Source organism: Chanodichthys erythropterus, chromosome 17 (genome assembly GCF_024489055.1).
Source record: "Chanodichthys erythropterus isolate Z2021 chromosome 17, ASM2448905v1, whole genome shotgun sequence".
NCBI classification, from domain to species: Eukaryota; Metazoa; Chordata; class Actinopteri; order Cypriniformes; family Xenocyprididae; genus Chanodichthys; species Chanodichthys erythropterus.
In genome coordinates, this window is record NC_090237.1 from 5,595,370 (window position 1) to 5,614,692 (window position 19,323).

Consider the following 19,323-nt stretch of genomic DNA (forward strand, 5'->3'; position numbering starts at 1 on the left):
ATGTCTGTCTTGCCATTTGGGGCAGACAGATACTTCAACAGTAGCAAAATGAGGCTGCGAAAATGCCCGCATGACAATCCACCTAACACAATCCAATAAGCAGTGCACTCATTAACTCCCTGAGGTCCGAAAACGCGCTGGCGTGTTTTGCAGGATTTTTTTCACATTGCAGCAAAACAGACTTAAAATACTCCGTCATTTCTTGTCATAGAGACATAAGTAATATATCAATTGAAACTATAGAATGTCTTCTTTTATTTGTGTACACTCAGAGTAAAAACACAATGTTGTGCTTTTTGTAAAATAAAGAAAACTAACATGATGCGTGATCTCTCCTCTCCCTCTGAACGAAGTCCAATCTGATAGTTCTCAGAAAATGAACTGTAACTTATGAATACTAATGACAAAAAAAATGACACTTATGTCTAAAGAAAAGTTGAAATGTCAGGTTTTAAATCGTGCAAGTCAAATCGAAAACAAACATTCTGTGTTTATGTAATCTGTATGAAAAGAGAGCCATGTGAGAAGTCTGAGATCCAGCTCATTACCCACTAATGCACCCACGGAGCCAGCGCTATTCAGACGGAAATTCAGAGGCAATACTTGTATGCATTGTCTCAATCGTGTATTTATTGTCTTGAAAAGTGTTTATTTGGATGTTAAAGCCATGGTTAGCGGTCTCTAGAAGACATGCCGTTAGTTCCTAGTTCCTTTTCTTTTTTTATATGAATTTGTGGCCTGAAGGTGTACAGAGAGCGCCCTCCGGCTGCAAGTATGAATTGAAAACACCATTCCTGAAATGTCCTCTTCTTCTTTAGAATAATTTGTGGACTAAAGGTGTACAGAGCACCCTCCGGCTGCAAGTATGAATTGAAAACACAGTATCCAGCACTCATAGTGATGACAATAAATATTACTTCTCAATATAGAAAATTGACATAAATATATAAGAATCCATCAATATTTCTGCAAATGTGCATGCTTTTAAGCTGAAAGCCTATATGAAATGCCATAGAGGTAACATAATTGTTCAGACACTTTGCATCACAGAAATACATTATATTTTAAAGAATATAATAGAATACCATTATTTTAAAGCGGAACTCAGTATGATTTGCGAAGCTCCCCCTACAGTTTCCTTCAGTCAATCACACTGTCGTAAATACTCCAAGCGCAGCTCTGGACTACAACGACTACAACGCTCACCAGCGCAGTAGTTTTGCAAATACAGTACAAGAAAGAGGAGGTGGGTAATTTGCAAATACAGTACACTCGATGGAGGTGGGTAATTTTCTAAATTGTCTTATAAAGTCATAATATATACATTGTTTTTGAATTACCGTAAAGCATTTTGTCACTCTCGCGTGAACGTGAACGTGAGGCGAGATTGTGTCGGGTCGATGCAGCTCAACTTGCAAGTGCTGTATTCTGGCGTAGACGTGCCAGAGGGGGTTAGTGCTCGCCTCAAACACACCACTACAAGTCAATTAACCATCGTAAGGACTTAGAAAACTTTTTATTAAGGTAAAAATAGTTACTTAGTTCTGCTTTAAATTGTAATAATATTTCACAGTATTGCTGTTTATGATGAGCTTAGACATTATTACAGAGGGTTTTTTCACAGCCTACCTGACTGAAAGGCCTCATTAATATGCAAGTCATTTCAGGTCATTATTATGTGATTCTTTTGTCTTCTCAGGTATAAATGGCCCATTATTCATATTGATTCACGCCTCCACGCATATTGTTTCTTGACAAAAAGTGTCTTACAAAAACTAAATCAATATGTTGTTTTATATGAAGGAGTAGGCACTAGGCAGCATAATTTTTACATAATTCTGAAGCAAAAACTCTAGTCTACATCCTCCAATACCCAGAAGTCTTGTAAACACAGATTTAATATACTTTTTTTTGGCCTTATTTCAGTGACTTAAGTTTTTTGTTTTTTCAATAACCACGCATAAACATTATTCCTTCAAAAATACAAACATGTACATACATGTTTCTCACATATTATTGTAGCCTAGATTGTGTTGAATACAGTGTAATGACACTTTTGTCATTTATATGTTTATGAACAACTGAAAAAAGCACAAATGTCAGGGCAAGTCAAAACTTCTCCAAGCCCCAAATCAGCCTCAGACTCCAGAGGGTTAAAAGCACCTTTTACTCTTAAAGCAAGAGGAGTACAACTTATGCAGCACGCATCAAGGAAGGCCCAATCAGGCCTCTGACCTCGACAGACAGCTCGTGGCAGTGTTTTCAGGCACCAGAACGATAAATAACCGACTCAAAGGAGGTTAAGTTACCATCTGGGCCCCTGGCCAACCGTAAGTGTATATAAAGGTTTCTCTGAGAGAAATATACACCAACATATACCAATATGTTCAGAAAGGCGGCCCCTCAGGACCTAGTAACCTCTTAGACATATGGCATGAGTCCAGTGGCCTTTTCTAGGAGTATATAATAGATCCATCTTACAAGCTAGGTGGCTATTAGCTCAGCTAGAATGCAGATCAGACTCAAGGAGACGGATGTAGTTTAACCTAACCTCAGTAAGGTTTCACCACAGCGTACACCCTGAGGGGCTAGCCACTCAAAGTACTCTGTAAAAACACCATAACCTCTCACAGCGAGAGGAGTACGTAGCTGAAATCCAAATGCTACACCGGAGGCCGAAAGGAGGCCTACCTAGCAAACAAATGGCATCTGCAAATGGCTGCCATAACCAGACTGCCCAAAAGCCAAGTATTTAATAGAAGCTTCCTCAGAAGAAATACATAAAACACTGCCACCCAACATGAACAGGCCTGATCAGGGCCTATCCGTCAGGGTGGGGCATGGCCGCTAGGTGGTATGGTTCACAAAGCATCCAGCCAACAAGTCAACTAAAAAGGAGGCCCCGCAGGGAACTACAATCTCAGCGACAAGTAGCGTTCAGCCTATTGAGAGTAAAAACACAAACTGTGCCAACATGTAAACCAAAAGGAAGGCCTTAAGGGGGCCTATCGTTCTAGTGACATGCGGCTTCAGCTCATGAATTCACAGGGGAACAAGCTACAGGGAACCAGCTCAAACCCAAATAAGCTATGGGAAGCTATCTACAACCTGAGCTAGGGTACATTCCAACAGGCAATGTACCATAACACAAAAAGGGAACCAAACAAAGCCAACGCGGTCTAAGGAAGGCCCATAAGGCCTATACCTCAAACAAACACATGGCAAGGTCTGTGGTATTTGTAGCAAACACTGATCAACTAACAGCATGAAGAAACAAATGCTAACTAGAAGGAGGCTAGATGAACAGGCCTACAATCTAAGTTATATACAATATAGCCGTTAAAGATCACAAGGGAAGCTAATAGCAGCCATCTTTCCTCAGAAAGTGGCACTACTACCCTGAGTATGCAATCCAACAGGTGATGCACTCAGTAACACCAATAGACCTATTAATGGGGAAAATTAGGTCACCCATGTCTCTAATAGCAGCTTAATGAGAGAGCCTGCTATTATAAGAATAGGTGCTGACCTGTGGCAGTATAAGTAAGGTCACATACAATGCAGGGCAAAGGTCTTGAACTCCAAAGCAATGTTTTGATGTATATGCTATTTTCAAAGAGGAAAATAATTTTCTCTCCACAGATTCTCAAATCTGCACTGAGCCATAGAGGATGGAAGCTAAATGTTAGCAACGTCAACTCAAACTTGACAATTTTAACAAGTAGCTCATGGGAAAAAAACAAATTTTCCATAGCATAAAAAGTTCTAGAAAGTGGGGCTTAGCACAACTGCATGACTTATCTACACAAAGATAAGGGCCTACCACCTGAGACACAGCATCAAGAAGTCTAAAACAGTCACAACCTAGCTTTTAACTCAACCGTTGCACCTACAAAGCAAAGGGGATAATGGGCATATGGCCTAAGCACTCCCTCAGGAGGGGCCAGAACTAGGGAATATAAATCCAACAACAGGGATAGTATATCTAAATGGTTATTAAACAAATAACACGATAACCTAGCTCTAGCTTAGCCGCTAAGCTACGGGCCTAGTTTAACAACAACTGGCACCAACAGCCTATAAAAGCCCGTCATTCACTTCTGAATCTCATGGAAAGAGAAAGAAAGTGAAGTTCACAAGCAGTGATATCAGGCGACCGGTTTAAGGCCACCGACACATATAAACTGAAGTAGTGAGTTGCCAACTCAGACTATACTGAAAAATAGCTGAGAAGCTCAAAAAAGACTAAACGGCAGCCATTTTTTGGCCTGCTTAGTCTTCTCAGAAACTACTTCAGTTTGCCCACCCCTTTTACATATTTTACTGTTAAACATTCAGGAAAATTTCAATACACAGGAATGAAACAAGGTCAAACTTTTATTAATAAATCGGACCTTGTCTTACCTTCCCGTGGCTCGAAGACCAAGGACTCCTTCTCCTGAATTTAAAAGAAGGATAGAATCCAGGTTTTAAGCCAACAGAACCCTTTTACTATCAATCCAGAAGGCGGGCCGTCAGAGAAAAACTCATCATGGGCCCAGCCGTCAGCCTGACTGTTCAAAGGTGTCTCCTGAACATGCACAGATGATTAAAATTCCCTGGGAGGCCGAAGAAAAGGGGCGGGGGTAGATGTAACATGCCTCCGTCAGAGAGGAGATTGATTACCGGCGTTGCTGGCGCCTGTGTTCGATCACCTCCCTTAGGTCTTGCTCCCTCTTCTTCGTATCCCACCGCTTTTGCGACTTACTCCAAGGTGGAGGAGGCGCTCGAGTGAAGACACTGGATCGCTGAGCCTCGAGACAGGCCAGGGCCTCCTGGTTGTCTGGGCCCAGAATCGGATCTGAGCGGTATACAGTTCTTATAAGCTGCTGAGCGCACCCTTGCCTCTCTGAACTTCCCAACAACTGTCTCAACGGAACTGCTAAGAAGTTCAGAAGGCGAGACCAGGGCATCGAGGAGAAAGCCCTTCTCTTTCTCCCCGATGTCTGCCATGTTTAGCCACAGATGCCTGTCCGTGGCCACCATGGCCACCATCGATCGACCAATCGAGGCGGCCATCTGCTTGGTGGCCCGGAGAGCGAGATCTATGGTGCGGCGCAGCTCAGCTACCGCATCAGGGGACAAACCCTGCCCCTGATCCAGATCCTTCAGCAGGTCCGCCTGGTAGGCTTGCAACACTGCCATTGTGTGCAAAGCCGCGCCAGCCTGACCTGCAGCAGCGTATGCCCTGCCGTTCAGACGAGATGTCATCTTTAGGGTTCTAGACAGCAGGACCGGAGCTTTTAGCATCGGTGTGCTGCCCATGACAAGATAGTTTGCGAACATCTCGTCAACCGGCGGCATCAACACATACTCGTTCTGGTGTAATCCATCCACAACAGCGAAATTTCCTCGCTGATGCGGATGTATTCCATGCCTTCTCAATCTCTACGTGGAGATCCAGAAGGAATGGAAGGCTCACCGGAGTTACAGGGTTATGGCCGGAAAGAAACCATTCGTCAAGCCTTCTTTCCTCTCACGCACCCATGGCAGCTGCAGTCTGCCCGCAGCGCCCTCCATAACCTCCAGTAACTCGGCATACGCTGGGCAAGGAGGCCTGGAGAAAGAGGCGGTCTCGCTCGCCTCTTCCTCCACCGCCATCTCCTGCTCTCGGGGGCTAGCTGCCAGAAGAACACTCCAGACGCAGAACCGCCAGACGCAGATGTCAGCGCCCCTTCTCTCGAGAAGAGGGCCAGGCAGGAACGAAGCGTTTTCATAGGGAAACACTCACAGTTTGCACAGACAGCGCCCTCAAGCACTGTCCATGTGTGTTCTTCCCCCAGACAGTGAATGCAAAGGTTGTGTGTATCTTCCAGCGTCAAGAATCTCGGACACGGATCAGCACACTTCCTAAAGCATTTAGATATCATGATAAATACCTTGAAATGGTAGAGTAGCATGATAGTGGCAGACACAAACAGTCCCGAAAGACGATGAGATGGTTGACTGCTTCCCTAGGCGCTCCTTTTATACGCCCGGGTTGCGCTGTATGACGTCATAGGCTGCCTCCACCCATCCCCACCCCCACCCCCACCCCCCCATTGCGTAATCAACACAGAGTAGAAGTTCCTTAACTCCCTAGTAGAAGTTCCTAACTCCCATTATAATAAAAAAAATCTATCTATACTGCACAATGAATCTCTTACTTGCGTCATCTTTATACATTGTTATTACAAAACAATTTGCCAGTATGTAGAGCTCACGCTGAACAAACTTTTGCATATTGAGCAGATTATGACTAACTTGAACACCTGACTGGCCATTGTGTTCACGCACTCAACAAACATTGACTACAATGTTTAACACTGCAAAAACATGCTGTAAATATAGCTGTGCAAGCAGCAATTATTGAGGTTCAAGTTCTCTAAGGTCTTTGCGCATGCGCAAAAAGGTTTATGTTTTATTTAACAAACATGTTGCCACCTAGATCATAGATGTAAAAGACAGTTTACTGTCAATACAGTCAATTTCCCATAGGAAATTTATGGTTTATAAAGATTTTTAACAGTTATCGAGGTTGAGCCAAAAAAACTAGGACTAGTTTGCCAAAGTTGGTTTTTGAAATTAATCTTCAATGTTTAACAAACAATTTGTTGGACAGCGGCGGTCCTAGAGGCAAAGTTCTACCACGTGGTATGAATGTTGTGGGTATGTACGAAAAATCATGCAATACACAATCCTTTACACACACACAAAAAAAACGCAAAGGCGCTCCTGGTGGCCGATTTCTTTTGAATTCCTCACAGGCCCAGCGAGTTTCACTCTGATTGGCCTCCATTAACCTTGTCTGATGGCTGCTCGAAATTTATTGGCCGATGGCGGACATGTTTTTTGAGATACATCAATGTCCTTGTAGACAATCATGGCACCTCGGACAAAGTCATGCCAATTTTTAAGTCAATTGAACTAACCGTGAAGTAGTTATGGCAATTTTTAATTTTTTTCATCAGACTCTGGAGAATCTCGCTGCATTGGTTTAGTTCAGATCGAGCCAAAAACCTTGGACTCACAAAAGTAGGTTTTTCAAAAAACCTAATATCCCTGAAAATTTTGCCACTGTAGGAACACGTCAGGCCGATCGGGCAGAGCCTTGGTGACGTTGTAGGCGGTGTGAGTGCTACCAGCCCTCAAAGTTTCAAAATCTCTACGAATTATGGTTTGGTCTGCCCGATCACTTTTAGGGGAGAATGCTGATCCTTGCAAAATTTAACAATTACAATAGGGTTTCAGCACAAGGCACTTGAACCCCTAAATAGAACGTGTTTGAAAGCAGTGAGTACCGGATTGACCTGGTACTCAATACTACTGGTACTGCAGAAAGACTGGTACCATTACATTTTTAAAATTTAAATTTGGTCCTGAAGTACTGGTACGTTTGACAACCCTAAGTACTACAGTGCATCTCGTCCTCATGGACTGCAGCAGATTTGCCAGTTCTTGCTGTGAGATGTTACTCCACTCATCCACCAATGCATTTGCAAGTTCTTGCACACCTCTGGGGGGACATATGGTTACATGTGGTTTGTCACTACAAGGACGATCAGCTGTCTTTCCTGTCTCCCTGTAGCACTGCCTTAGGCATTTTACAATGCAGAAATTGCAGTTTATTGCTCAGCTAGAAATGCTTTTGTTTTTGTAATGTTTTTAGTGGTAAGTTTTTAGTTCCCAGAACAGTGACATGCTTCATACTGCAGTTCATGGGAGTCATGGATGAGTTTTGTGTGATGCACCCAGAATGCATGGCAGCATGAAGCTTGTCACCATTATTGAGATTCATACATTGATTCTTGATGTCTAAGTGAGTCTAAATACAGAATCATACCAAGCCAATGCTCAGCCATGGGCAATTTTTCTTTGTCGGCCGACTAAGTTTTCTCAGTGCGTTCCGCAACCGTCGGCTGAAGTTGGTCCTCATCGGCTTTTTTCAGCCGATTCGACATGTAGAATCGGCGTCGGAGCTCGTCGGTCCGTCGGGCCATCTGATCATTCTGATTGGCTGTTCAGCTACTGCTACCTGCTTGTTCGGACAGGCATTTTATCTTACATAGGAGCAGAACAGACGTGCTATTTGGCCGTTGGCTGTCGAGCCTTGGTTTGGTTTGTCAGGGCAACTTTGGACACAGACGCAGACGCTTTTGTCGCCACTAGTTCGTTGGCGTTGGCTTGTTCCTGTTTTAAGGCAGGTGTGTTGAGACAAGTTGGAGCTAAAATCTGCAGGACAGTGGCCTTTCAGGACTGAGTTTAGAGACCCGTGGTGTACAATGTGTTTTCGTATCCTTAAAGATTATCTGATTAAAACATTGTTAAATCTCATGTTGTAGAATAACATGCCTACAATTTTTAAACATTTTAAAATTAATTTACCCATATGATTAGACCAGTTTAGACACTGGATGAGACCGGTGAATCGGGCCACTAGATTATGATTGTCACCATCAATAACTAGTGTAGCGAATTAACTCAAAGGGGAAATATTAATAATTATTCATAACTCAATATGGTTTATTAATTATGATTAATTATGAATATGTAAATCGGTTAATCAGATTTACTGGATATAGCTACATTAATCTTAATATTACTATCAATTATCCTGTTGTCCAGGGAACACTTAGTGTTGATTGTTTAATAATTCTAAGAGATGTTCTTTTCCAGGTTATGGAAAAATAACATTCTTATCGCACCGTGCCACTTAGAGCATAGGTTCGGGTCTATATCACTTAAGAGGCAATTCATTAGCAGATGGAGTCAGAACCAAACATGTATTGTGCACAATCTTTATTAACTAACTCACAAACACATACCTAAACTAACAAACACATAACATAACATAACATAACATAACATAACATACACAAAGGGTCACACACATATGTAGGTCAGAATGAGTAATGATAGAGTTGAACCGGAAGAGGTACTGTTACTAGAGCTATAGGAAAGTCGAAGACACTCTGGAAAGGACTCATCAGTTTCTTTTAGCAATAGCAAGGTAAGTCTTACAAATCAATACTAAATCGCTGTTTAGCATTAAAATGTACGATACTTGCAATGTGCCCTTAGGCTGAGGAGCGTCGGATCTGCAGGTTGAGGATAACTCTTGAGGTTATCGTCTGAAGTTGTTGCCAGTCTGTTGGGTGATGAGCACATGGCTGGGTGTTGTAGGCCGGGGGCCTACCAGCCTTGCGGGCCGGGCCTAGAGAGGCCGGCCGCAAGGAGACATGTTCGGTTGTCCAGAAGCAAGGAAGAAGAGAGGGAGTGGCCTTGTTCTCTAGCTTTTAACCTCTGGTCAAAGTCCAACCTCTTAAAATTGATGCAGCCAATGAAGGTGTTGTGTTTCCGGGTGACAACACTCCCCCTTGTTGGGGCTTTTATGACTGAGCAAGATTAAACTGGCTGAGCTTTGAAGAAGAACTATTAAAGATTCTTGTAATACTTATGTGTTGCGCAGGTATGGACATACCGCACACACGAGCATTCAAATCTTCCCGCTGAGAACCCATAGACACTAAACATGGCATAATTGAAGTTACTTTAAATGTATCATAAAACCACATACATACGTGAATACAATGATTGAAATACAGCAATGGTAATAATGGATAATATTTAATCTCCTGGGATTGTTAATGTTCATTTATAAAACAGTCTGTCTGTACATTAATGCAAGAGAGTCTGTGTTATGTGTGGATAATGCAGGAGAGATGCACGTTTTGTGTGTCTCTTCTCTGCTCTCCATGCGGCAGCACATTCCTCGGTGCAATAAACTTTTAACTGAGATCTTCTCGGGGGGATGGGGACAGTCAAATCCCAGAGTGAGCTTAAAACTATTGGTGAACTAACAAATAATTGTGTCTGATTTGTCTCAGTCATTACATAATTCCCCCCCTTTCGCTCGTTGTTGTCTCTCTTATGGCAACATTGAGCGACGTTGAAGGTGCAGAAAGATCAGACACATCACTGACACACAAGGCTGGAAGGCTGTGATGGGCCCTGGTTGTATGTGTCTCCTGGAGTGGTGGTCGTTCTGTGGCGGTTGATGCAGACAGTGGGCAAGCTAAGTTCTCTGAGCTGGTGCTGCAGGAATCAAGGCATCCAGTGCCTTGACGGTGTGTCACCTGTCACCCTAAAGTCAGTTAGTGCGGGCGAGACGTTTGCTGGTGGCAAGGTTCAGGTCTTTGAGCTTGCTCAGCAGGTGTCGAGGTCGCAGGTGCCATGACAGTGTCACCTGTCATTCGGACACCCGTGAAGCAGGTGGTTGCAGGAAGAGTTTATGGGATTTGTAGTGTGAAGAGTGTTTCAGACTGACCTAGGGTTGATGACAGAAGCGTTTGTTACCTCTGCTCTCAGTCCAAAGGAGTCTGAAGTTTGCTGTGTCCCTCTGCTCTAGTGGCAGCGCTGACTTGAGCAGGTCTGAGTGGTCTTGTGTGAGTTGTCAGAAGCTTGTGCTTCTGAGTACTTCTCAAGTAAGTACTGTTCATGGGGCTCCTTACTAGCGCTAGAAGCTCCTACAGGTTCGATGCAGGCATGTCCAGTCGCACTTGTGCTACCTGCTGTTGGAGATCATGCGGTGTCTGCAGGAAGAGGATGTTTCCATCCATGGCTTCTCCCTGTGGTAGGTCTGGTGCCTGGGTCTGTCTGAATTAATCCTTCTCCTTCTGTAGCTTTAGAGGATTTCAAGAAATTGGCTGATAAGGTGTCAAGCAGAAGGCTTTGGCTCCCCCCTCTGTACCTCTGTGCTTGGCTGGGGGAGGTTATTCTGCTGCAGGCAAGAGAGTCTCAGTTCTCTTTGGGCCATGTCAAGTTCATCTTTGGTGTTGTCCAGCTGCTGGGTCAGAGCTTCAGTCCCAGATCTGGACACATCCAGAGGACGTTCACAGGTCCTGATCCTGTCATCTTTGTCCTAGAGTTCAGAATTTGCTATTTTTAACAGTGACTATTTGTGACAGAGTTCTTTTACCAAATCTTCTCTGGCTGCCTTTTCCAGCTGCTCTCGTTGCTGAGCAGTTGTCAGAGCCTTTGAGGTTTTGTGGATTTTCTTCTGTGCCTCTATTCTGTTAGGGTCCTTGTGTCTTTCCTGAGCCTCCATCTCTAGCTGGTCTATGTGGCTTTTAGCATGCATCAGCTCCTTGTGAGTCTCTGTGATCTGGAGTTGGAGGGTGTTCACCTCCTGTTTCAAACCAGTGAGGTTGTGGGCCAGGAAGAAGTTGACTTCAGTCAGGTCATCGTGATCATACCCCTGGTTTGAGTCATCTGCCTTTACTTCTCTTCCATCTTTGTCCAGTTTCTTTTGGCTCTGGTGCTGTAAGTGATCAGCAGCCCTGGTTAGGAGGGTGTTCCTCACCACACCTAGCCAGTCCTTTCGGTCTGCCATCTGGGCAGTTAGGCTGAGCATCTGCAACATTTAGGCACGCTTGTGGTGAGAGTAAGGGCAAGAGACTACTGCAAGATCAAACAGAATTTAGGGCTAAAGGCACAGAGAGCAGCCAGGTGTATAAAATACAGCTGGGTTAAATAAATGACTTTAGATGGTTCTTAATGTCAAATTATTTATCAGAACGTACTGATGGCTCACAACGGGCTCGACCTCTGAATGAATGGAAGAGAGAAAGGGAGAGGAGGAGGAGAGCTTCCCATTGGATTGTGTTCATTAGTGGTGCTCAAAATTATGCCATAGCAATCGTTCAGATTACTTTTGTAACTGGCTCATAAAATTGAAGCAACTGTTGTAAATTAACAAAATCAAGAAGGAAGGTATGTCTAGATACTTGTGGTCCTATTGGGGAAATTAAACCACACGAGGAGAAAGGAAAAATGTAAATAAATCACATAGATGAAAGAAATAATACTAATAAAATTAATAGCTGATGGCTATTATGATTACAAATCAATACAAATCAAATCAAAGATTTAAAGAAGTGATTAATACAGCAGAATGACCACCAATTGGAAATAGTCAATAGCACTAGTGATTAACAGCCGCAGCATGTTCAGAACCAAACCATTTGTGTTTTGAAGTTTAGTTTAGCGTGCTATTGACAAGTCTCAATAACTCCTAGAATTCTTCTTTAACTAAACAGTTTACATGTAATTAAATTTAGCTTTAATTACCCTAGTAACTGCAGATTTAGCTGAACAGTGTTCAGGGAGAAATGCACCTAAGTGCAGATGAAATTAGCTGAGAAGAATTCAAGGTAAGGGAAATGAAAAGGTCAGAAAACCAGGAATGTGGTTAAAGGCTTCAAGCAAAAATGCTAACTGTTACTATAGTAATTTAGTTAGCCACCTTAGCTGGAGGGCCGCTAGGTTGCATTAGCTTAGCTCCCTAGCCTGGTTTGTTACAATATGATGTCACAAGGTGTCGAGTTAGTACTTCCTTTGACAAGTTGTAATCATGAGAAGCAGTGTAATCATGTTGTAATCATGAGAAGAATGTCTGCGCATTTGAAACGAGTTACGCATCAAGTTAAAATAGTATGCTTATACTTCAATAATTCAACCTTAAATTCAGTCAGATGCAAGTATGGTTTGACATTTGTAAATTTTACTCATGTAAAATTCTTCTCTCTCTACTTGAAACATCTTTTGACTAATCTAAAGAGTAGTTACCCAGATTTGACGCAATTCAAACTGGTCGAGGTGCGCAGAAGTCTCGTCTTGTGAATAGATACTGGTGTTTCTATTGGCCAATGAAACATAGTATTGATCACCCGGTGGTTATGCTTGTAGATGCAGTTAAAGTTTAGATGAATGAGTCTCTCTGACTATAATTTCTAAGGCCTTTGCTCTGTAGAAAGGATGCCGACATCTAAATCTACATTCATATAACACTGTACTGAGATTTTTCATCAGAAACAGGTTTAGCAATTCTGCAATTGGTATTTCTTCAACCAAAGTAGAATAATTACTGGTACAGTTTACATGCTGCTGAGCTGAGATTCCTTCGTCAGAACAGGCTTACGCTCTAATACTGAAATGAGGTTTTCTTCGCTAAAATCAGATTAACTTTACACTGATACCATTTGACCTATTCAAATGTGGCAAGCCTCTCTCTGTTACAGCAGAGGTGTCAATTCAAGCTATAGTTTTATCTGCATCTAGCAAGCCAGAACCACCGATCTACATGCGAATCGAACGTTGTGTCAAATGTCATTTCGGAGCTATACATTATTAAACACTCTTTTAGTTGGACGGTGGTTTAAGCGAGTGCCGTTAGGCCGTGCTAGCTTAACCAGTTCAATCTAGTGTCATAGTGCCGTAGTTGGAGTTACCATATCCTTTGACAAGTCGTTGTCATGGAAATCAATGTACAGTGTGCTTTATGCTAACTAGGAACCTTTGTAGAAGCTATGTGGAAGGCACTGTGTTTGCAGTTCAAAGTCATTGGGGTCTTGAGAACCCCCTGCTGAGGGGCCTTGTGTGTTACAGGCCTTCTGTATCAAGTCACATGAGTGCCATTGTGTGAGGGCAGGTTGTGCTGTCCAAAGGGGTGACTAGCTGTTGTAGGAGGCAAAGGTCCTGTTGGTGTCCTCCATTCATTCCAGGTTTGTCTGAGTCGGTGGCAGTAACCTTGGGACTTTCAGATCTGCCCTGCTTGGTGTCGGGGGCAGCACTCAATCTGCATTCAGGCTTCTGGGTCTGAGAAATCCTTTATGCAGACTGGCTTCAGCTGCGGATAGTCTGATTGGAGTTTTTCTGGCTGTTAAGTCAAAACTCATAGTGAATCTGGTGGGGTGTGATCCAGAACAGAGAGACTGTCTTGGTGGATCACACCAGTCAGGGACTTTGGGGCAAAGGGAATGTCTATTATGTTGGCATTGGTGCTGTGGTCTCCTAAGCTGCAGGCTCTGGCCCCTCCCCCCTTTGTGTAGGGCTGGGGGAGCTTTTGCTGCTGCTGCAGCTGCTGTGAAGTCCCTCAGGTTGCAGGTTCCTTGTGTGGTCCATTTGTAGTTGTTTGGACTGTTTCAGTTCTGGGCTGTTTTCAGTTCAGTTCGGACCACAATGTGTTTGTCTCTCACGCTGCTGAATTGTGGAGTCAGTGTTTGACTTTCAGTTCTGCATGTGGATGGCCTTCAAGGGCCTTAGCTTTAGTGTCTCTTTAAATTTAAACAGTTCCTTACGTTCTTTAAATGGCAAAGTTCAACAACTGTCCGAGCTTCCTGAAGAGTGGTGACCTCCCTCAGTTGCTCTACTCTGTCATGGTCCTTGCCTCTGTCCTGTGCCTTCTCACGCTGAGTGGGTTGGTTCTCTGTGGAACTCAGTGATTTGCAGCGTTCGTTCAATTACCTCCTGTTGGAAGCCCGTATGAGCATGGGCTAAGGAGAGGATGAAGCTCTTTGTGGCTCAGGCCAGGTGTCCCGTGTCCGCTGGTGCTGCCGATCTCGCTGTCCCTTGCTCTGCTGTTGCAGGTCGTTGACTGCTTTGGCTGAAGGGCCACCATCGCATTGTTCCGCTGGGTCTCCTGGGGGTCCTGGGCAGACCGACACACTTTGGGGACATGAGAGGGAGATAGCACAGGCAAATGCAAGTTCATACAGCTATGTGGGCCATAAAGGGAGTGAATGGCTGAAGTGGGGGAGAGCCGGTATGAGACTAAGGGGTTTAACTATCTTGGATGTAAGCTGTGTTAACTGATGACGGGGCTGGTACACGTCATTAAACTATTAGAATACTGATGGTTCCTTTCCAGAAATTTTCACCATAAGGTAAATGAATTTAATAAACTGGTAGAAGAAAAAAGAACAATAAGATGAAATGAGAAAAGGGAAAGGAAGGAAAGGAAAGAGGTTTTTACCTATTTAGTTTTGCTAGGAAATATGGTTAAGCAGGTGTCACTGGTTCAAGTAATGACTTAATCTCTAGGCTAGCAGAGAAACGCCAGATGCCTTGAGATCAAAGGACAAGAAACACGGGAAGAGTTTCTAGTCCTTTCCGGAGCCAAAAGTGCACTGGACGGCGGCCGTACTTCATGTACTCGGTGCTAAGGAGTGAGGAGGGGTAGCTAAGAGATAGGATAGTAATAACCTACAACTCATTATGCCTCATTAAGGAAACAACAGTTTCTAGAACTACTGTAATCCTATAAAAAGAGGGTAGATGGTAATGGTAAAATAACAAAAACAAAAACAAAATAGGGTAAAAACAGAAGATCCTTTTAGCTCTAGGGAACCTAAAGGGAAGGTGAATACTCAAGTTGATTTAATTAAATGCTACGTTTAATTAAAACCAACTTGGCCGAATGGAGATATTCAGGCTTAAGTAAACGAAGAATGAAATAAAATGACACATAGAGGAGGAATAAAGTCGAAATAAAAATGAACTTAGAATTTCCTTATAGATTTAGGAATCTAAAAGGAAAGGTAAATAGACAAAATTGATTAAATTTTTCAAATTTAACTAAATTCAACTTGGCTGCATAGGGATAGTCAGGTGAATGAAGTATTAGAATGAAGTGGAAATAAAATAGAGGAATAGGGAGAAAAAAATACACACATATATATATATATATATATATATATATATATATATATAAGGAGTAAACTTGGAGCTCTAGGAGATTGGAAACTGAACAAATTGATTTAATTAAATTTTAATTTAAATTCAACTTGACTGGATAGAGATACTCAGACTTAACACAGTGAGTGACACCACACACACACACACACACACACACACACACACAAATGGTTTAAACCAGAGATGGGCGCCTTTGAGGCGTGCCTTGTGAAGCTTGGGACGCCTGTGAATCATTTGTCTTGAACCAGTGATTCGGAGCGAGTGTCAAGCTGCTAGTCATGTGATATCAGTAAACAAGGCTTCATGATGCGTCATAGCGGTTTCAAAGTGATTTGAAATGTCTATGGTTCATCTCTAAGTCCCATGAACCCATGTCTATACCTGATTTGTATATGAAATGTGTTTAACACATTTAAATGATGCATTTGACAACGAGAAGAGACATATTGTCATGTTTGTCTGGTATAGTCCAGTTTTCATTAACAAGCTCTACAGTTTACTGAAATATCATGTCTTAACAGAAACCTCATGTTTAAGGATATTAGGTGATTCGTTGATCACTTTTAATTGATTACACCTTCAATAAAACATTTGTGAATGGTTTATTAAAGATGTCTCTTTAAGTCTTCGCAATTGGTGGTTCAATGAATCGTTTGTGACTCAGTTGATTCATTTGATTCCGAGCTTCACAACGCTTTGTGTTCCCATCAACAGTTCAAATCAGAATCCCTCCTGAAAGGGATCCCGAAGTCTATAAAGTCTTCGGCTTGAATGCTTCATGCTCGTACGTGTCTAGGTGCTAGCCGGGTGCTAGCAGCTTTTAGTCGAGCTAAAGGGTTTTAACTTATAGGGTATACGTGTAGGATTTCCCTTGAGCTAGGCTACACGCGGTTTGTTGTTTGCACAACAGTCTGTGATGTGGGTGATGTTATTGGACTTTCAGAGGTGTCTGCTCTCCACGCTCTGTCATGCGTTGCCAGGAGACCAATGCCAGCCTGCAACACGATCAGAATAGAGCAGAATTCTAACCGTGCTGCAATTGGAAGACGTGAACTCCAGTGTGGTCACGCATAACTCACAAATCACAACAACACATCACCTCACAGACAGTGGTGATTGCTAGTTAGCTAAGCTAGAATTTACACCACAAATTCGTTGTGTGTGTTTCATATGTGCGGTCCAGCGTATTAATATGAATACAGTGATGTAACGAATAGTAAAAAGGCCTTTAATCGGTGAATGGGGAGTCTCGCCCAGAACACCATTACAAACTCTGTAGTGAGATTTCTTCGTCACACAGGTAAATTTTTGCTGCTTAATCTGGAATTCCGTCATCAGAAAAAGGCTTATGCATTTACCGCTGAAAGTGGGGATTTCTTCGCCCAAGATCAGGGAAGTTTATTTGTTCGTGCTGCTAATCTGAGATTCCATCGTCAGAAAGACTTATGCATTTAAAACTGAAAGTGGGGGTTTCTTCGCCCAAGTTCAGGTAAATTTATTCTAATACCCTTTGTATGCGCTGCTAATCTGCGATTCCGTCGTCAGAAAAGTCTTACGCTCGTTTAGCAAATGAAATTATGATTTCTTCGATAATTTCATGTTAGCTTCTTCGTACAATTTAAATATGCATTATAGCATCGAGGAACGTCCTGCCGTTCAAGGGAATGCGCATTCAAGCCCCAGTTTTGCTGATTTTATCAGAAATTTGTATGTGCATGTATAAGATGTCAATAAAGATTATCAAAACACATGATTGCCTACTGGTCCATCTGCAAACAATTGCTTAAAATGCTGCCTTTCGTTCTCCACCAGATATGTAGCAAATTAACTCAAAGGGGAAATATTAATAATTATTCATAACTCAATATGGTTTATTAATTATGAATAATTATGAATATGTAAATCGGTTAATCAGATTTACTGGATATAGCTACATTAATTTTAATATTACTATCAATTAACCTGTTTTCCAGGGAACACTTAGTGTTGATTGTTTAATAATTCTAAGAGATGTTCATTTCCAGGTTATGGAAAAATAACATTCTTATCGCACCGTGCCACTTAGAGCATAGGTTCGGGTCTATATCACTTAAGAGGCAATTCATTAGCAGATGGAGTCAGAACCAAACATGTATTGTGCACAATCTTTATTAACTAACTCACAAACACATACCTAAACTAACAAACACATAACATAACATAACATAACATAACATACACAAAGGGTCACACACATATGTAGGTCAGAATGAGTAATGATAGAGTTGAACTGGAAGAGGTACTGTTACTAGAGCTATAGGAAAGTCGAAGACACTCTGGAAAGGACTCATCAGTTTCTTTTAGCAACAGCAAGGTAAGTCTTACAAATCAATACTAAATCGCTGTTTAGCATTAAAATGTATGATACTTGCAATGTGCCCTTAGGCTGAGGAGCGTCAGATCTGCAGGTTGAGGATAAATCTTGAGGTTATCATCTGAAGTTGTTGCCAGTCTGTTGGGTGATGAGCACATGGCTGGGTGTTGTAGGCCGGGGGCCTACCAGCCTTGCGGGCCGGGCCTAGAGAGGCCGGCCGCAAGGAGACCTGTTCGTTTGTCCAGAAGCAAGGAAGAAGAGAGGGAGTGGCCTTGTTCTCTAGCTTTTAACCTCTGGTCAAAGTCCAACCTCTTAAAATTGATGCAGCCAATGACGGTGTTGTGTTTCCGGGTGACAACACTCCCCCTTGTTGGGGCTTTTATGACTGAGCAAGATTAAACTGGCTGAGCTTTGAAGAAAAACCACTAAAGATTCTTGTAATACTTATGTGTTGCGCAGGTATGGACATACCGCACACGCGAGCATTCAAATCTTCCCGCTGGGAACCCATAGACACTAAACATGGCATAATTGAAGTTACTTTAAATGTATCATAAAACCACATACATACGTGAATACAATGATTGTAATACAGCAATGGTAATAATGGATAATATTTAATCTCCTGGGATTGTTAATGTTCATTTATAAAACAGTCTGTCTGTACATTAATGCAAGAGAGTCTGTGTTATGTGTGGATAATGCAGGAGAGATGCACATTTTGTGTGTCTCTTCTCTGCTCTCCATGCGGCAGCACATTCCTCGGTGCAATAAACTTTTAACTGAAAGCTTCTCGGGGGGATGAGGACAGTCAAATCCCAGAGTGAGCTTAAAACTATTGGTGAACTATTGTATTGTGTCTGATTTGTCTCAGTCATTACACTAGCCAACAACCTGATCACATTTTCTCTTCCGTTTTTTGCCATTACAAATGTGTCTTATAAACACACAGTTACAGCAGCCAGAGAAAAACTATTGTTTAAAAAGTCAACTAAAGCAAACACTATGCGCCACATGTTGATGGCACATGAAAAAAATATTCCACATAATTTTTTGGTTAATTTGGGAACATTTTATTTATAAAAAAAAAAATTTCATTAAGTAAAAAGGGAAAAACACATGAAAGACATTGATATACTGCATTTGATACATGCATAGGTCTGTATCATGTAGTGTGCTATGCCATTATAATGCACTTCATGTAATAAGATTTCACTTCGTACGAAACTTCAAAAAGCACTTCTTCTCTGCTGTGAAATAGTGGTGTATGTTACAATTTTTGCACATCACTTTGGGTGTTCCTGCACACCCAGGAACCTTGCATCTTCCCTTCTTATAATACATTGTTGCCAATGTGAGGTATTGCCCAAAACCTCCTCAAAAAGTACCCCTTATCGCACAACGTTGCCCAACGTTAC

The 19,323-nt window shown here is 42.3% G+C and overlaps 1 protein-coding gene across 1 annotated transcript in view; it reads left to right on the forward strand.

Annotated features, from left to right (window-relative positions):
• The window catches only part of LOC137004414 (NLR family CARD domain-containing protein 3-like), a 43,175-nt gene that overhangs the window by 18,225 nt on the left and 5,627 nt on the right, over positions 1-19,323 (forward strand). The gene's annotated exons all lie outside the window — the stretch shown is intronic.